At 37.5% G+C, this 20,712-nt stretch overlaps 1 protein-coding gene across 3 annotated transcripts in view; it reads left to right on the forward strand.

Moving 5' to 3' along the window:
- DSE (dermatan sulfate epimerase) overlaps window positions 1-20,712 on the forward strand; it is a 90,323-nt gene that overhangs the window by 52,889 nt on the left and 16,722 nt on the right. Inside the window, exon 1 of one of the 3 annotated variants that reach the window (XM_032846418.1) lies at window positions 14,591-14,857. The exons of the other annotated variants lie outside the window; for them this stretch is intronic. The gene's annotated coding sequence lies outside the window, so the exon portion shown is untranslated. Of the gene's footprint in view, window positions 1-14,590; window positions 14,858-20,712 lie in introns of those variants that run through there. 3 annotated transcript variants of the gene reach the window in all.

Below are 20,712 nucleotides of genomic sequence, written 5' to 3' on the forward strand. Positions count from 1 at the left end.
AGTAGGCAGAGAGGCAGGCAGAGAGAGAGGGGGAAGCAGACTCCCTGCTAAGCAGAAAGCCCGATGGGGGGCTTGATTCCAAGACCCCAAGATCATGACCTGAGCTGAAGGCAGAGGCTTAATTCACTGAGCCACTCAGGTGCCCCAAGACCTTATTCATCTTAAAGCTGAAAGTTTGTACCTGTTTCTCAGCCTCTCCCTGTTTTGCCTACTCCCCACACCCTGGCAACAGTCATTCTCTCTGTTTCTATGAATTTGGCTTTCTACAAAAGATTTTACATATACTGTATAGTATTTGTCTTTTGCTGTGTGAATTATTTCACTTAGCTTAATATCTTCCAGGTTCATCGGTCTTGTCACAAATGATAAGATTTCCTTCTTTTTTTATGGCTGAATAATATTCTTCTCTGTGTGTGTGTGTGTGTGTGTGTGTGTGTGTGTGTGTGACATTTTCTTTATCCATTGATTTGTTGACAGACATGGGTTGTTTCCACACTTGGGTATTTTGAATAATGCTACAGGGAACATGGGAGTACAGGTATCTCTTCAAGATACTGATTTAGTTTCCTTTGCATATATACCCAGAAGTGAGATTGATAGATCATAGGGTATTTTTGTTTTCAGTTTTTTGAGGGTACTCCATTCCATTTTCCATAGTGTCTGTTTATGTTCCTACCAACAGTGTATGAGAGTTCTCTTTTTTCTACATCTTCACCAGTATTTTTCTCTTGTCCTTTTGATAATACCCATTCTAATAGGTATGACGTGATCATCTCATTGTGGTTTTGATTTGTATTTCCCTGGTGATGAATGATTTGAGTACCGTTTCATTTACTAGTTTGTATATATTATTTGGAAAAATGTACATATTGTTTTGGAAAAATGTTTGGTTCCTCTGTCCATATTTTAATTGGGATTTTTTTTTTTTTTGCTATTGTGTTATCTAAGTTCCTTGTATATTTTGGATATTAACCCATTATCAGATATGTGTTTTGCAAATATTTTCTTGAATTCCATAGGTTGCCTTTTCATTTTGCTGATGGTTTCCTTTGCTATGCATTTTTTTTTCCCCTGAAGCATTTTAGTTTTTATGTTGTCCTACTTGCCTGTGCTTTTGGGGTCAAATCCAAAATATCCTTCCCAAGACCAGAATCAAGGCGTTTTTTTGCTGTGTTTTTTGTTCTAGAAGTTTTGTGGTTTTAGCTCTTATTGTCAACTTTGGTCCATTTTTATTTGCTTTTTGTGTATAGTATAAGATAGGGGTCCGGTTTCATTCTTTCTCGTGAGGCTATCCAAGTTTCTCAGCACCATTTATTGGAGACACTATCCTTCTACCATTGTATGTTCTTGGCTCTTCTGTCAGAAGTTAATTTGCCACATATGCACGAATTTATTTCTGGGCTCTCTGTTCTTCATTGATCTACATGTCCGTTCTTGTGCCAGTGCTATACAGTTTGATTACTGTGGCTTTGTAGTATTGTTTGATATCAAGAAGTGTGATTCCTCCAGCTTTGTTCTTCTTTCTCAAGATTGCCTTGGCTTTTCAGAGTCTTTTGTGATTTCATATGAATTTTAATATTTTTTTCTATTTCTGTGAAAAATGCCTTTGGAATTTGATAGGGATTGCATTGAACCTATGGGTGGCTTTGGGTAGTATGGGCAGTGAGGACACCAGCAAAGAGCCCAACCTGTCCACCCAGATGTGACCTATGAGGAAGTACTCTGGGCAGACTTCGAGACTCTCTGCTCCCCCCACTTCCCAGTCAACCAGTGACTCACTTCTGGCTGCTGTGAGCCAATGACTGGCCTCACTCCTTTAGCCCCTGCCCAGGAGCACTGGTGTTAGCTACCTCATGGGAACTGGCCAGCCATCCTGAGTCTCATCCTCTTCCTCAAAATATTTTTGAAGTGGTTGAATTGCAGAGATGGGAATCTGGAGGGCTGGAGGGGTTGTGGGAATGGGGAGAAAGTGAGGAAGGTTCATTGGCTAGTAACGTATCTCCACAGAGAAACCACTGATGGCCACTCAGGCTTATAAAGCAGGGTTTGGTTTCTAACTTCAAAAAAAAAAAAATTCTTTCAATTCATGAGCATAGGATATCTCCCCATTTATTTGAATGGTCTTCAATTTCTTTCTTCAATGTTTTATAATTTTTAGTGTCAAGATTACTTACTCCCTTGATTAAATTTATTCATAAATAATTTATGCTATTATAAATGGGATTTTTTCTTAATTTCTCTTTCTCATAGCTCTTTGTTAGTATATAGAAACACAATTAATTTTTATACATTGACTTTGTATCCTGCAGCTTTACTAAATTCATTTATTAGTTCTAATAGTTTTTTGTTTTTTGTTTTGTTTTTTTAGTGGAGTCTTTAGGGTATTCTATTTATAATATCATGTTTTTTTTAAAAGATTTTATTTATTTATTTGACAGAGAGAGAGATCACAAGTAGGCAGAGAGGCTGGCAGAGAGAGGCGGGGAAGCAGGCTCCCCACTGAGCAGAGAACCCAACAAGGGGCTGATCCCAGGACCTGGAGAGCATGACCTGAGCGGAAAGCAGAGGCTTAACCCACTGAGTCACCCAGACACCCCTCATGTTATCTTTAAATAGAGGCAGTTTTACTTCCTCCTTTCTGATTTGGATACTTTCTTTTTTCTTTTTTGCTTAATTGCTCTGGCTAGTACTTTTAGTACCATGCTGAATAAAAATGGTGATAGTCAGCATCCTTCTTTTGTACCTGATCTTAGAGGAAAAACTTCTTGCTGCTAAGTATGATGTTAGCTGTGGGTTGTCATATATGGCTCTTACTTGTTGAGGTATGTTCCTTTTATACCCAGCTTGCTTATTTTTTATGATGAAAGGATATTTAACTTTCTCAAATGCTTTTTCTGCATCTGTTGAGGTGATCATATGATTTTTATTCTTCATTTTATTAATGTGAGTATATCACATTTATCGGTTTATTTTTTCAAAAGACCAGCTCTTAGTTTCATTGATCTTTTCTATTGTCTTTTTAGTCAGTTCTATTTATTCCTGCCTAATTTTCATTATTTCCTCTCTTCTGCTAACTTTGGGCTTAATTTTTTCTTTTCTAGTTCCTTGAGATGTAAATTTAGCTTGTTTACTTGGGACCTTTCTTTTTTCTTAGTGTAGGCTTTTATCATTATGAAATTCCCTCTTAGAACAATTTTTGCTGCATCTAATTTGTTTTGGTATGCTGTGTTTCCATTTTCATTTGTCACAAGATTTTTTTGATTTCCCTTTTCATCTTTGACCCACTGGTTACTTAGGAGCATGTTGTTTAATGTTCACATATTTGTGAATTTTCATATAACTGATTACTATTTTCATACCATTGTGGTTAGAAAATATGCTTACTACAATTTTAATTTTTTTAAATTTATTGAGTTGTGGGGCGCCTGGGTGGTTCAGTTGGTTAGGCAACTGCCTTCGGCTCAGGTCATGATCCCAGGGTCCTGGGATTGAGCCACATGTCAGGCTCCTTGCTCAGCGGGGAGCCTGCTTCTCCCTTTCCCTCTGCCTCCTACTCTGCCAGCTTGTGCTTTCTCTCTTTCTGTCAAATAACTAAATAAAATTTAAAAAAAAAAGTTAAAAAATTTATTGAGTTGTTTTGTACCTAACATATGATCTATGCTTGAGAATGGTCCACATGGGCTTGAGAAGAGTGTGTGTTCTGCTACTTTTGGAAGAGATGTTTTCTATATGAATATGTGGTCTATGTATATATGTCTTTATGTATATCTTTATAGTCTAATTGTTGTTTTGCTTTTATTTTTGGTTTTGGCTTTTTGGTCTATTGTGTAGTGTAAGTACAATTTTCCTTATTGATTTTTTTGTCTGGATGATCTATTCATTGTTGTAAGTGGGGTATTGAAATTTCCTGTTAATGTATTGCTCTAGTTGTTCCTTCAGAACTGTTTATATTTGCTTTATATATTTAGGTGTTCCTATGTTGGGTGCATAAATATTTACAAATATTATCATTATGTAATAACCTTCTTTGTCTCTTGTTACCATTTGGCCTAAAGTTTATTTTGTGTGATCTAAGTGTAGCTACTCCTGCTCTCTTTTGCTTTTCATTTGCATGGAATGTCTTTTCCCATAACTTCACTCTCAGTCTATACGTCCTTAAAGCTGAAGTGAGTCTCTTGTAGGCAGCATATAGATGGGTCTTTTTTTTTTTTTAAATCCATTTAGCTTCTCTGTGTTTTTTGGCTGGAGAATTTAATCCATTTATAATTTAAAGAATGTATTGATAGATACGGATTTAGTTGTTAAGTGTTTCCTGGCTGTTTTTTAGATCTTTTGTTACTTTCTTCCTCTCTTGCTCTCTTACTTTCTGATTCAGTGATTTTCTGATGATTCCTTTCTCCTTTGGTTATCTGCTATAGGTTTTCTGCTTTGTAGTCAACGTAAGGCTTACATCTTAGAGTTTTAACCGACTGTTTTAAGTTGATGACTTTACCTGCAACACATATAAAAACTCTATACTTTTAAACTGCTCTCCACCACATTTTGTTTTCAGTGTCAGAATTTATATTTTTTAATATTGTGTATCCATTAACAAATTATTGTAGTTATTTTTAATAGTCTTCTTTTAAAATTTATACTAAAGTTATAAGTGATTTACTTACCATGATTATGATATTAGAGTATTCTGAATTTAAATATATATTTATTTTTAGCTGTGAATTTTATACATGTTACTACTTATCATCCTTTCATTTCAGATTGAAGAAGTTCTTTTAACACTTCCTGTAAGGCTGGTTAAGGGTGACAAACTCCAGCTTTTGTTTGTCTGGAAAACTTTATTGCTCCCTCATTTCTGAAGGACAACTTTGCTGGCTAGCATATTCTTGATTGGAAGTTTTTTTATTACAACACTTTGAATATATCTTCTTGCTCCCTTCTGGCCTGAGAGGTTTCTGTGGAGAAATCTGCTTATAGTCTTATGAGGGTTCCTTTGTATGTTAACAAGTTGCTTTTGTTTTTGCTACTTTTGATATTCTTTATCTTTAGTTTTGGACAATGTAAATGTATCTTGTGAGTCTCTTTAGATTCATCTTTTTGTTACTCTTTGTGATACCTCAATCTGGATGTCTGTTTATTTCTTTCCACTTTAGTCATAATTTCTTTGAATAAACTTCTGGCCATTTCTCCCTCTTTTCTATCTAAGACAGATAAAATGTTTATATAGGTACTCTTGATAGTGTCCTGTAAGTCCCTTAAGCTATCTTTACTATTTTTTAATCCTTTTTTCTTTTGGTTCCTCTGATAGGATGAATTCCACTGCCCTGGTCATTCTTTCGCTTGATCTAGTTTGCTGATGGATCTCTCTTTAATTTTCCAGTTGTATTGTTTTGTTTTGTTTTGTTTTAAGATTTTATTTATTTATTTGACAGAGATCACAAGTAGGCAGAGAGGCATGTGGGGCTCCATCCCAGGACCCTGGGATCATGACCTGAGCCGAAGGCAGAGGCTTTAACCCACTGAGCCACCCAGGTGCCCTCCAGTTGTATTGTTATATTCTTTAGCTCTGATTTCCTTTTGGTACTTTTTAATATTTTCTCCCTTTTTGTTGAAATGCTTGCTTTTCCCATACATTGCTCTCCTGACTCCGGCAAGCATCTTTATGATGGTTATTTTAAACTCTCTATCAGGTAATCATTTTCATTTCATTAAGATTGCTTTCTAGAGATTTATCTTGTTCTTTTTTGGGAGCATTTGCCCTATTTGTTTATTTTATTTTGAACATTTTAGTATTTATTTCTGACATATTTAATTTTAAATGTTTGAAACATTTACATAGTTCACGATGTGCCATATCAGAATCATATTACAGATATTACACATAATTCCATGATAACCAACCTTATGCATATGTGCTTTCATATTCATAGAGGTGTATCTTTGAGGTGAATTTCTGTAAGTGATATAACCAGGGCAAAAGATAAAATGTTTACATAATTGTGTTAAATTATTTCCAAACTCTACCCTATAGGAATTGTACGATTTGAACCCCTAACAGCATTTTAAGAGGGTACCTGTTTTCTCTACAGCTTTACTGGAGTGTTTGTCATATTTTGATGTTTTCACTAATATGGATGTTACCTTGTTTTTTATTTAATTTACATTTCTTTTACAATAAGTGGAGATGAGAACTTGGGAGAGGAGATATTTACCTTTCTTTTTTGTCATCTGTCTTCTTTGTCTTTTTTTTCATTTTTCTAATGAGATTTTGATCTTCTTCTTAAATTTTAAGACCTTTTTGTATGTTTGGGTAAGTGTAACTATATTCAAGATATATGATGCAAATATTTTTTACCAGTTTGTTCTTTGTGTTTGATTTTGCTTGTGGTTTTTTTTTTTTCTCCTATGCAAAAGTTGTTTTTAAACTTTTATATCTCGTTTTAATTTTCTATTACTTTCTCTTTTTAAATCATAGCTGGAAAGGCTTTCGCTTCTCCAGGTCACAAAGGAAGTCAAGTTTTCTTCTAATAGTAGTATGAGTTCATATTTTACATTGAGATGCCTAAATTATTTACAGATTATTTTGTTTTACTCTGAGAGTTTTAGATTCAACTTTATCTTTTTTCAAATGCCTATCCAGTTGTTCCAGTATAACTTCTTTGAAATTACTTCTTTCTCCTATTTATTTTTGATGTTACAGAATTTCTATATGTTTTGCACCTTTTTCTGTTTGGCTTCATTAGTGTGTCTGTCTCTTTATATGTCCATCCACTCAGTTTTTATTGGTGACGTTTTATAGTTCATTTTCTTCTCTAACAGAATTAATCACCCTCCATCATTGTTCTTTGTAATTGACTATTCTTCCTGGTTAATTTTTCTTCCTGGCTATTCTTCCATGGTTATTTTCTTACAGTCAAATTGACTATTTCCAGGCATTGTTTCTTCTTCTTTTTTTCCCCCAGGCATTGTTTCTTACATTGTCACTGGATAGTTGCATAGTCATTGAGTAAAGCAATGACAGCAATAAGGTGACCCACTAAACTCTTTGAAACATATTTTACACTGTATACATATAAATGTAAAGTATGTTAAACTTATAAAATACCAAGGTACTTTTTTAAATGGGCAAAAAAAAAAATCATTTGATTAAGCTTTGTGAACCATATAGGCAAATCTGTGTTATTCCCTCCTTTTCTTTGTAGGTTTCAGGATGTCTCCGTTATAATGAGCTCTTTGATAATTTTTCATTGGAATTTGATAGGTAAGGACTAACCCCAGTCCTTTGAGCTCTGCCACTCCAGTGACAATAGAGGTCTTGTTATCAAATTTGAATCATCTTGCCTATCATGTTTCTCCCTCTTATCTTTTCAGGCTGGATACTAGCCCAGGCTGGACACTAGCCCACTGGTCAGTTAAAAGGGATTACAATTATAAATGCTGTTTGATTCTATTTAAATATATTGTGCTTGGATGGCATACTTGGATATTTGATTAAGACTTTGTGTCAGTTAATTAAACATTAGAATAATGACATAGCAATGCCTTTTCCCATTTAACACCACTACATTTTATTCACATTAGCTTGGTATATATTTTATTTTTTATAAACATATATTTTTTCCCCAGGGATACAGGTCTGTGATTCGCCAGGTTTACATACTTCACCGCACTCACCATAGCACATACCCTCCCCAATGTCATAATAACCCCACCCCCCCTCTCCCAATCCCCCTCCCCCCAGCAACCCTCAGTTTGTTTTGTGAGATTAAGAGTCACTTATGGTTTATCTCCCTCCCAATCCCATCTTGCTTCATTTACTCTTCTCCTATCCCCTTAACCCCCATGTTGCATCTCCTCTCCCTCATATCAGGGAGATCATATGATAGTTGTCTTTCTCCAATTGACTTATTTCGCTAAGCATGATACCCTCTAGTTCCATCCACGTCGTCGCCAATGGCAAGATTTCATTTCTTTTGATGGCTGCATAGTATTCCATTGTGTATATATACCACATCTTCTTTATCCATTCGTCTGTTGATGGACATCTAGGTTCTTTCCATAGTTTGGCTATTGTAGACATTGCTGCTATAAACATTCGGGTGCACGTGCCCCTTCGGATCACTACGTTTGTATCTTTAGGGTAAATACCCAGTAGTGCAATTGCTGGGTCATAGGGTAGTACTATTTTCAACATTTTGAGGAACCTCCATGCTGTTTTCCAGAGTGGTTGCACCAGCTTGCATTCCCACCAACAGTGTAGGAGTGTTCCCCTTTCTCCGCATCCTCGCCAGCATCTGTCATTTCCGGACTTGTTAATTTTAGCCATTCTGACTGGTGTGAGGTGGTATCTCGTTGTGGTTTTGATTTGTATTTCCCTGATGCCGAGTGATATGGAGCACTTTTTCATGTGTCTGTTGGCCATCTGGATGTCTTCTTTGCAGAAATGCCTGTTCATGTCTTCTGCCCATTTCTTGATTGGATTATTTTTTCTTTGGGTGTTGAGTTTGCTAAGTTCTTTATAGATTCTGGACACTAGCCCTTTATCTGATATGTCGTTTGCAAATATCTTCTCCCATTCTGTCACTTGTCTTTTGGTTTTGTGAACTGTTTCCTTTGCTGTGCAAAAGCTTTTGATCTTGATAAAATCCCAATAGTTCATTTTTGCCCTTGCTTCCCTTGCCTTTGACGATGTTCCTAGGAAGATGTTGCTGCGGCTGAGGTCGAAGAGGTTGCTGCCTGTGTTCTCCTCAAGGATTTTGATGGATTCCTTTCTCACATTGAGGTCCTTCATCCATTTTGAGTCTATTTTCGTGTGTGGTGTAAGGAAATGGTCCAATTTCATTTTTCTGCATGTGGCTGTCCAATTTTCCCAACACCATTTATTGAAGAGGCTGTCTTTTTTCCATTGGACATTCTTTCCTGCTTTGTCGAAGATTAGTTGACCATAGAATTGAGGGTCTATTTCTGGGCTCTCTATTCTGTTCCATTGATCTATGTGTCTGTTTTTGTGCCAGTACCATGCTGTCTTGATGATGACAGCTTTGTAGTAGAGCTTGAAGTCCGGAATTGTGATGCCACCAACTTTGGCTTTCTTTCTCAGTATTCCTTTGGCTATTCGCGGTCTTTTCTGGTTCCATATAAATTTTAGGATTTATGGATGGTACTTTGATAGGAATTGCATTAAATGTGTAGATTGCTTTAGGTAGCATAGACATTTTCACAATATTTATTCTTCCAATCCAGGAGCATGGAACATTTTTCCATTTCTTTGTGTCTTCCTCAATTTCTTTCATGAGTACTTTATAGTTTTCTGTGTATAGATTCTTAGTCTCTCTGGTTAGGTTTATTCCTAGGTATCTTATAGTTTTGGGTGCAATTGTAAATGGGATTGACTCCTTAATTTCTCTTTCTTCTGTCTTGTTGTTGGTGTAGAGAAATGCAACTGATTTCTGTGCATTGATTTTATATCCTGACACTTTACTGAATTCCTGTACAAGTTCTAGCAGTTTTGGAGTGGAGTCTTTTGGGTTTTCCACATATAGTATCATATCATCTGCGAAGAGTGATAGTTTGACTTCTTCTTTGCCGATTTGGATGCCTTTAATTTCATTTTGTTGTCTGATTGCTGAGGCTAGGACTTCTAGTACTATGTTGAATAGCAGTGGTGATAACGGACATCCCTGCTGTGTTCCTGACCTTAGAGGAAAAGCTTTCAGTTTTTTTCCATTGAGAATGATATTTGCGATGGGTTTTTCATAGATGGCTTTGATAATATTGAGGTATGTGCCCTCTATCCCTACACTTTGAAGAGTTTTGATCAGGAAGGGATGCTGTACTTTGTCAAATGCTTTTTCAGCATCTATGGAGAGTATCATATGGTTCTTGTTCTTTCTTTTATTAATGTGTTGTATCACATTGATTGATTTGCAGATGTTGAACCAACCTTGCAGCCCTGGAATAAATCCCACTTGGTCATGGTGAATAATCCTTTTAATGTACTGTTGAATCCTATTGGCTAGTATTTTGGTGAGAATTTTTGCATCTGTGTTCATCAAGGATATTGGTCTGTAGTTCTCTTTTTTGATGGGATCCTTGTCTGGTTTTGGGATCAAGGTGATGCTGGCCTCATAAAATGAGTTTGGAAGTTTTCCTTCCATTTCTATTTTTTGGAACAGTTTCAGGAGAATAGGAATTAGTTCTTCCTTAAATGTTTGGTAGAATTCCCCCGGGAAGCCGTCTGGCCCTGGGCTTTTGTTTGTTTGGAGATTTTTGATGACTGTTTCAATCTCCTTACTGGTTATGGGTCTGTTCAGGCTTTCTGTTTCTTCCTGGTTCAGTTGTGGTAGTTTATATGTCTCTAGGAATGCATCCATTTCTTCCAGATTGTCAAATTTGTTGGCATAGAGTTGCTCATAATATGTTCTTATGATTGTCTGTATTTCTTTGGTCTTAATTGTGATCTCTCCTCTTTCATTCATGATTTTATTTATTTGGGTCCTTTCTCTTTTCTTTTTGGTAAGTCTGGCCAGGGGTTTATCAATCTTATTAATTCTTTCAAAGAACCAGCTCCTAGTTTCGTTGATTTGTTCTATTGTTTTTTTGGTTTCTATTTCATTGATTTCTGCTCTGATCTTTATGATTTCTCTTCTCCTGCTGGGTTTAGGGTTTCCTTCCTGTTGTTTCTCCAGCTCCTTTAGGTGTAGGGTTAGGTTGTGTACCTGAGACCTTTCTTGTTTCTTGAGAAAGGCTTGTACCGCTATATATTTTCCTCTCAGGACTGCCTTTGTTGTGTCCCACAGATTTTGAACTGTTGTATTTTCATTATCATTTGTTTCCATGAATTTTTTCAATTCTTTAATTTCCTGGTTGACCCATTCATTCTTTAGAAGGATGCTGTTTAGTCTCCATGTATTTGGGTTCTTTCCAAATTTCCTCTTGTGATTGAGTTCTAGCTTCAGAGCATTGTGGTCTGAAAATATGCAGGGAATGATCCCAATCTTTTGATACCGGTTGAGACCTGATTTAGGACCGAGGATGTGATCTATTCTGGAGAATGTTCCATGAGCACTAGAGAAGAATGTGTATTCTCTTGCTTTGGGATGAAATGTTCTGAATATATCTGTGATATCCATCTGGTCCAGTGTGTCATTTAAGGCCTTTATTTCCTTGTTGATCTTTTGCTTGGATGATCTGTCCATTTCAGTGAGGGGAGTGTTAAAGTCCCCTACTATTATTGTATTATTGTTGATGTGTTTCTTTGACTTTGTTATTAATTGGTTTATATAGTTGGCTGCTCCCACGTTAGGAGCATAGATATTTACAATTGTTAGATCTTCTTGTTGGACAGATCCTTTGAGTATGATATAGTGTCCTTCCTCATCTCTTATTATAGTCTTTGGCTTAAAATCTAATTGATCTGATATAAGGATTGCCACTCCTGCTTTCTTCTGATGTCCATAGCATGGTAAATTCTTTTCCACCCCCTCACTTTAAATCTGAAGGTGTCTTCGGGTTTAAAATGGGTTTCTTGTAGGCAACATGTAGATGGGTTTTGTTTTTTTATCCATTCTGATACCCTGTGTCTTTTGATTGGGGCATTTAGCCCATTAACATTCAGGGTAACTATTGAGAGATATGAATTTAGTGCCATTGTATTGCCTGTAAGGTGACTGTTATTGTATATTGTTTCTGTTCCTTTCTGATCTACTAGTTTTAGGGTCTCTCTTTGCTTAGAGGACCCCTTTCAATATTTCCTGTAGAGCTGGTTTGGTGTTTGCAAATTCTTTCAGTTTTTGTTTGTCCTAGAAGCTTTTAATCTCTCCTTCTATTTTCAATGATAGCCTAGCTGGATATAGTATTCTTGGCTGCATGTTCTTCTCGTTTAGTACTCTGAATATATCATGCCAGCTCTTTCTGGCCTGCCAGGTCTCTGTGGATAAGTCTGCTGTCAATCTAATATTTTTACCATTATATGTTACAGACTTCTTTTCCCGGGTTGCTTTCAGGATTTTCTCTTTGTCACTAAGACTTGTAAATTTTACTATTAGGTGACGGGATGTGGACCTATTCTTATTGATTTTGAGGGGGGGTTCTCTGAACCTCCTGGATTTTGATGCTTGTTCCCTTTGCCATATTGGGGAAATTCTCTCCAATAATTCTCTCCAATATACCTTCTGCTCCCCTCTCTCTTTCTTCTTCTTCTGGAATCCCAATTATTCTAATGTTGTTTCGTCTTATGGTGTCACTTATCTCTCGAATTCTGCCCTCGTGGTCCAGTAGCTGTTTGTCCCTCTTTTGCTCAGCTTCTTTATTCTCTGTCATTTGGTCTTCTATATCACTAATTCTTTCTTCTGCCTCATTTATCCTAGCAGTGAGAGCCTCCATTTTTGATTGCACCTCATTAATAGCTTTTTTTATTTCAACTTGATTAGATTTTAGTTCTTTTATTTCTCCAGAAAGGGCTTTTATATCTCCCGAGAGGGTTTCTCTAATATCTTCCATGCCTTTTTCGAGCCCAGCTAGAACCTTGAGAATCGTCATTCTGAACTCTAGATCTGACATATTACCAATGTCTGTATTGATTAGGTCCCTAGCATTTGGTACTGCCTCTTGTTCTTTTTTTTTGTGGTGAATTTTTCCGCCTTGTCATTTTGTCCAGATAAGAGTATATGAAGGAACAAGTAAAATACTAAAAGGGTGGCAACAACCCCAGGAAAATATGCTTTAGCCAAATCAGAAGAGATCCCAAATCGTGAGGGTGGGGGGGAAAGGGGATATAAAGAGGTTCAGAAAGAAAGAAAAAAAAAAAAAGACAAACAAATAAAAAAAGAAAACCAATAATGAAAAAATATAAAACAGAAAAAAAATATATATATTAGATAAACTAGTTAAAAAATGTTAAAAAGAAAAGGGTAAAAGTTAAAAAAATTTAGGAGAAGAAGAGAAAAAAAATTGAAAAAGAAAAAAAAATTAAATTAACTGCAAGACTAAAGAATCATGGGGAGAAAGCCACGAGTTCCGTGCTTTGCTTTCTCCTCCTCTGGAATTCCGCTGCTCTCCTTGGTATTGAAACTGCACTCCTTGGTAGGTGAACTTGGTCCCGGCTGGGTTTCTTGTTGATCTTCTGGGGGAGGGGCCTGTTGTAGTGATTCTCAAGCGTCTTTGCCCCAGGCGGAGTTGCACCGCCCTTACTAGGGGCCGGGCTGAGTAATCCGCTCGGGTTCGCTTTCGGGAGCTTTTGTTCCCTGAGCGCTTTCCGTAGAGTCCGGAGGACGGGAATGAAGATGGCGGCCACCCAGTCTCCGGCCCGGAGGAGCCGAGAGCCCGGGGCCCCACTCCTCAGTGCGCCCTCAGAGAACAGCGCCCATTTACTCCCGTCACCCTGGCCTCCGTCCGCGCTCCGAGCTGACCGAGCCTGCGACCGGTTCAAGGTAAGCCCGAGCTGTGAGCTCACTCCTCGGCTCCGTCTCTGTAGCCGGCTTCCCCGGTCTAATACCTGCAAGCTCTGCGACACTCGGACACCCCTGATCCTTCTGTGACCCTGCGGGACCTGAGGCCACGCTGACCCCGCGTGCGCTTCACCCCGGTTTAGCCTCTGGAGCGATGTCCCTCAGCGGAACAGACTTTTAAAAGTCCTGATTTTGTGCTCCGTGGCTCCGCCGCTTGCCGGGAGCCAGCCCTTCCCCCCGCGGTCTATCTTCCCGTCCCTTTGGATTCACTTCTCCGCCAGTCCTACCTTTCAGAAAGTGGTTGATTTTCTGTTTCTAGAATTGCTGTTCTTCTTCTCTTCGATCTCCCGTTGGATTTGTAGGTGTTTGCAATCTTTAGATAAGCTATCTAGCTGATCTCCCGCAACCTGAAGTAGTCTCAGCTGCTACTTCTCCGCCATCTTGACTCCCCTAGCTTGGTATATTTTGACATTTAAATTAATTCATTTTCTCTACACATTATTTAGAGTACTTTTTTAAGTAAAAAAGAATATTCTCTTTGGTTTCTGCCTTTGCATAATTGATTCCTCAGTATTCTGCTTGAGTGGAGCCAACCTGACCTAAATTTTTGCATTTTAGAATTTAATACTTGGGATATTGAATTCTAAACTTTCAAATGAAATTAGTGTAGTGTTCTGTTATACTGAATCTAGTAATTTAATGAATATAGAAATATGGATAGTGAGAGAATGTGTTTTTACATTTTAGGGCTGATAAGTTATTTTTCCTGAAGATTTTTTTTCTTTTAAAGATTTATTTTGGAGAGAGAACAAGGCAGAGGATGGGAAATAGGGGGAGAGCGGGAAAAGGTCTTAAGCAGACTCTGAGTGCAGAGCCTGACATGGGGCTCGATCTCATGACCCTGAGATCATGACCTGAGCCAAAACCAAGAGTCAGATGCTCAACCAACTGTGCCAGTCAAGTGCCCCGATTTCTTAATACAGTCAATTTCCAGTCTGTCATACTGTTATCCTTCCAGCACTATTTTTCAAGTAGGGAATAAAGTAGATGTTGGGGGAAAAAAGGTCATTGTCCATTTCTGTTTATTGTAGCCCTGTCCAGCTTAAGGAGCTGATGGTTTTGAGTGTCCAGTGTCAGGCCCACTAGCCCCTGTACCAGCTATACTTGGAGTAGTGCAATAGGAGCCCCAGGTTGAGCAGACATCTGTGGGGAGAGGAAGAGTTGTTCCAGGCATTCCATATGATTGGTATCTCATGTTCTTTGAGTGCGTCTTGAGCAACCATATGAACACGGAGTCATGGTATCTCTTCTAATATCTTCCTCTTTTCTCACATTTCTTGCCTTGTATCTCCCTTGGTATCATGTACATGGCAGAGCTTGGAACCCTGGATTGCATTTCTGCCTGGCTCTTGGTAGGTCTGCTAACTCTAGCACTTTCTTCTGGCTGGGTTCCTATTGTAAACTTGGTGACTTTCTTTGAAAGCACTGTGCTTTCCCTCACCAGGAAGAAGTAAAAAACAATTCTAGATTCAGATAGCCTTGGGTTCCATTCTTGGCTTCACCATTTAACTTAACTTTCTGATCTTACACATGGAATTTTCCTATCTAAATGCCAGTTTTACAATTTGTAAAATGGGCATGTAATAACCTAATATGAGTTTTGAAGATCAGATGAAATAAAGTATATAAAGGGCTTGGCACATACTATGTGCTTACTTAATATGAAGTATAATTTCTCTCTTTCCTCCTAGCTATAAATAGTGAATTTTGCTTGATGATGCAAATGCCACCCTTAGCCACCTGATCAAACACTTGGAATATGGACACCAAGCCAGGCCAGAATTCAGCTGAATCTACCCCTTGGATACCTGGCCACCCACTCAGAGGTCCCCACATCCAGTCTCTCTAAATTCCAGGCTCACTTGGCTCTTCTTGGCAAATCACTGTGAAGGCCCCAGTGTGCTTCACAGGTGAGGCCCCACAGCTTAGTAATCCACATCCTTTGGCTAAGGTTTACGGGAATAACTTAAAAAATTTACTGTATTACTGACATTTAACATTCATGGTTAGTTTTCACGTTTAACTTAAAGAGGGAAAAAAGATGAATCACAACCTCCATTAGTCATGTTTTTAGAAACAGTGATCATACAGGGCTCTCCTAACTCATGGAAGTTGTTTGCAAACACACAAAGACATTTGGCGGAAAATGGAATGACTTTCTATCAGATTACTGTCTTCCGGACACTTTTAGAATGAATAGACTAATTTACATTTTAAGATAGAAGTGACCTTATTTTGGCATATTTGGGTGGTGTGACCAAGTGCACCCCATAAGCAGAGGTGTGGCATATTTACATAGACACAGCTGCAGTGAAGCTGACAAAAGGGGGTTGCTACTGCTCTAGCCTTCTTTCATTTTTCTCTTACATTTATATTGATGTAAATATCTATTGTAAATAAATAAATTAGATTTTTTTATACCTCAGATATACACAAATTTTATTTGTATATTACAACTCATTACAGCTGAAAAAGGGGGAATATGAAAACATACAAACAAAAAAACAGAAAGAAATAACTCATTGCCGAATTCAAAATTGCATAGATTTTCTTGTATGTTGTCTTCTAAAAGTTTCATAGTTTTGCATTTTACATTAAAGTCTATGATCCATTTTGAATAAGTTTTTTAAAAGGTGGGGGGAAAAAGAAGTGATATTTTAAATGAAGGACAAGTCCTTAAAAAAAAGAGAAAGAAAAGGAAAAAAAGGACAGATAGTCTTTTGTAGCTCTGGGGCTTCTTCACTTTAGGCTGGGGCCAGAACAACTGATCCCAACCTCCTCTGTTTGATTTCCCAGGCATGACACAATGAGCTGCTCAGGCAGCCAACTTGGCTCCCTTACTTGTTCCGTGATGTGGACTGAAGTCCAGCATAGCGAGGTTGGCTTCTTTGCAATTAGTTCATTGGTGTCATAGGTTAAGTCATAATCTAACACTTCAGATTAAACTAGGTTTTTAAAAATATTTTATTTATTTATTTGACAGAGAGAGAGAGAGGTCACAAGTAGGCAGAGAGGCAGGCGGGGGGGCGGGTGGCGGGAAACAGGCTCCCCACTGAGCAGAGAGCCCGATGCGGGGGCTTGATCCCAGGACCCTGAGATCATGACCTGAGCCGAAGGCAGAGGCTTAACCCACTGAGCCACCCAGGCACCCTAAACCAGATTTTTTAACATGAATCTTCTACTTTATGAATTCACTGAGGAAATACGTTATGGGCTTATAAAACTATGTTGTCTCAAAATGAGAAAAAGGATTGTTTTGAGTTCCGCTTTTTTATAAAGGTTAAACAAACAATAGAACTTCATTTAAACATAAAAGTAGATAACTTTGCCTATACCATGGATCACATAATGATCTTTACAATATAGTCACATATGGAAAAGCCTGATGTAAAACTGTTAAGCTGTAAAATGTACTAGGAAACAAGACTAATAACCATAATAACATTTTAAAGGGTGTTACGAGTTGCCCCATTGTTTCTCGTGTTTATTTTTTGTATACTACTGATTCATTTAAATAAATATCCGTGATTTCTTGACCCCTCTTAGGTTTTAAATACCAAACTTATGTTACTCCACGTATTTACTTTTACAGTACTTGTGTAAATGAAATAAATGTATAAAAAGTTAAACAAGATTATATAAAGAGTTCTGTGAACCTTGTAATCCTAAATGTTAATCTTTTCACAGATGGTTAGTTTCTAAATTATTGTCTATTAAAACTATATGAAAAAAATTTAAATATACTCATTTGATCATTCTTCAATCTCTACAAGTAAAAATAGAGGCCAACATTATTATTTGACTTCTTTTTTTGTTTTGTTTTGTTTTTTATTTGACTTATTTTTATTAGCTTTCTTAAACAAGTAAGCTGTCCACCTTTAAGTAATAGAGACTGAGATTGCCTATTGTACTCCATACCTAATGGATAGTTCAAAAGGCATTTATCATAAGGGAGGCAGTCTGTTCATATAAAACTGGTATAAAAATTTGAATCAATGAAGCTATTACATTTTGGAAGGATTTTTATGCCTCTTTTCTTCCTTTGACAGTCAGCACGAGTCATGGAAGCAGCACATCTTGATCAGCTCTGTGCACTTCCCTATCAACACCATTCCCCCGAACTTGGACAATTCATCGTTCATTTTCATGTTCACATCATTCTGTGTCACATAAATTCGCTTAACTCATCTTTGAAAGTATTCTAGGAACAGTTTTTGAACTTTTTGGAGTCAGAATTCTTTTACGTTCTTAAAAATGAATGAAGACGTCAGAGGGCTTTGGACTGGACCAATATTTAAATATCAATATTCACCATATTAAAAATTAAAGCCAGAAATATTTAAAATAAGTATGCATTCATTGGAAAAGTCTATTTCTTTTTGTTTTCCCTTTAGGGTGAAAAGTCCATTTCATAGTAACATTAAATAACATATTTACAAAGAAATAACTGTATTTTTTAAAACAAAGTACTTAGTGTGAAGGAGGTCATTGTTTTACATTTTACATGTCTGCTGTCTCCAGCCTGTTGCAGTGTGGTGTTTTGGTTGACTTATATGGAGAAAATACAGCTGCTTCACAGCTGTATTTTTTACAAACAATGTGATTGTAAATGATGGACTATTTGAAGAATCTTTTCAGATAATTATGGATACTCTCTTTTTAAGATTTTATGTATTTATTTGAGAGAGAGAGCATGAGTGGAGGGGAGGGGCAGAGGGAGAAGCAGACTGTCCACTGAGCAGGGAGCCAGACCTGGGGCTCGATCCTAGGACCCTGAGATCATGACCTGACCTGAGCCAAAGGCAGACACCCACCCGACTGAACCACCCAGGGTGCTCTTGGATGCTCTTTGTTACTATACTAGAACTTGACAAGTGGTAGTTTCATGAAAGTTAATTTTAAATGGACTCTGGGTCAGAAAAGTTAGTTTCAGTGTGGAATCTGAAACCATGTTATCTTTTAATTGGTAGAAAAATCCATTGGTATATTTTGCACTTACAGTGGATTTTTTTTTTAAAGATTTTATTTATTTATTTGACAGACAGAGATCACAAGTAGGCAGGGGAGGCAGGCAGAGAGAGAGGAGGAAGCAGGCTCCCTGTGGAGCAGAGAGCCCGATGAGGGGCTCGATCTCAGGACCCTGGGATCATGACCTGAGCCAAAGGCAGAGGCTTTAACCCACTGAGCCACCCAGGTGCCCCTACAGTGGATTTTTTTATGTATGGTTTGATAATATCATGCCTTTTTTATTTTGAATGTTTGTTTGCTGAGTTATTCCAGTCTTCTAAGTGTTGACATGTTTAGTAATATAATATAAAAATAAATCACATTTGTTATCACTGACCTCATCAGAAAAATTTGTAAGTATTAGTAAACTCTTAAGAACATGGCAGCAGATACAAGTTTTCTAAAATTTTTATTTTCTCTTGAAAAAGCTCAAATTTTGTCATAGGCAGCAAAGGCTTTCAGTTTTCTTTAAACTCACAGGCTTTCTTGTACATTTTCAAGAAAACTTCCACTTAAATACCTAAGTCTAAGTAACTAGAATTTGTCAGGTCCTCATCCTCACACATAAAAATGATGTTTCATGAAAAAAAAGGAGCTAGCTCAGCTCTTGATGCACAATTTCTTTTCATCGTGACAGTTCCTGCACTTTTTGACATCCACAGCGTTTTTTTAAATAATACTTCCCATTTCATCACATAGAATATGGAAGAGAGATCTACTCAAAGTGTTGAGATTTTGTAAAATTCTCATTTTACCACTTTTCCAAGGATATCCTTAAGTGAAACTGGCTTTTTTTTTTTTTTTTTTTTTTTGTAACTTAGAGTGCATGACTGCATGTAGAATCACACAAGGATGGCTAGAGTTTGGTGTCCCTGCCTGGAATCTTGCTAAAGGTACCAGCATATTTTTTTTTTAAGATTTTATTCATTTATTTGACAGACCGAGATCACAAGCAGGCAGAGAGGCAGGCAGAGAGAGGGGGGAGCAGGCTCTCTTCTGAGCAGAGAGCCCGATGCGGGGCTCGATTCCAGGACCCTGGGATCATGATCTGAGCCGAAGGCAGAGGCTTTAACCCACTGAGCCACCCAGGCGCCCCAAGGTGCCAGCATTTTTAACCTATTAGTGCTTTGGCATCATCAGTGGAAATGTCAACATATAACATCTTTATATAGGGAAAATAATTTTTATTTGAGGATCCTTCAAAGAGTCTCAGAGATGCTGGGGGTCCATGGACCTTTCTTTAAGAATGGCTCTTAGGAAGAGAAGGTATAGGTTATAAAAAGAGGACTACAGTAAAAATTTTCCTAACCTTCCTCTTAACTGACTTGCCGGTGAAATTCAACTCCCTTGCTTGTATAATCTAGCAGCAACCCTCTGCTATGTCCACTCATCTCTGTTCCCGCCAGTAGGATAATGTGCTTTGCAAGTACCAGTTGTATTTGTTCTCAAACAAGTTTATGCTTAGTTTATTAATACTTGTAATTATACAATTTTAATAATATGTAAATAGAATGAGTGTGAGTTCAAAAAGAAAAAGAATATATGTTTCTAAAACTAACTTAAACACTTTAGAATGACTTACTGTAAAAGATCGCTATCGTATTTTAGTGTGGGTAGTGTTTGTAAAAGTTTAGGAAAAAACATAAAAATCTGGAAGGATTTTACATTCCTTCACAAATATCTTTAATTCTTTTTTTTTTAAGATTTATTTATTTATTTGACAGACAGAGATCACAAGTAGGCAGAGAGGCAGGCAGAGAAAGAAGGGGAAGCAGGCTCCCTGCTGAGCAGAGAGCCCGATTTGGGGCTCCATCCCAGGACCCCGAGATCATGACCTGAGCCGAAGGCAGAGGCTTTAACCCCCTCAGCCACCCAGGCGCCCCTCACAAATATCTTTAATTCTTATCTTACAGAGAAACTAAGGCTTAAAATTGTGAGGCTGTGTTTTGTGTGTCCTTTGCAGGAAAGAACAATGAACTGATCTGTACACCTATTTTTAAAGAAAGGCTTGTAGCTCACCTTCAAAAGCTTGGTGAATGTGTATACATATAGGTATTTTAAGCTGAAATAAGATTCATAAACTAATATCTGTATCCCCCCCTTTTTAAAAATAGCCCACTCAGCCAGCTTTCCCAGTAGATTTATTAACCAGTAGTCACGATCACATTGAATCAGATAGTTTCTTTGCTGCCATCTATGA

Source organism: Lontra canadensis, unplaced genomic scaffold (genome assembly GCF_010015895.1).
Source record: "Lontra canadensis isolate GAN:19392208 unplaced genomic scaffold, GSC_riverotter_1.0 scaffold175, whole genome shotgun sequence".
Taxonomy (NCBI): domain Eukaryota; kingdom Metazoa; phylum Chordata; class Mammalia; order Carnivora; family Mustelidae; genus Lontra; species Lontra canadensis.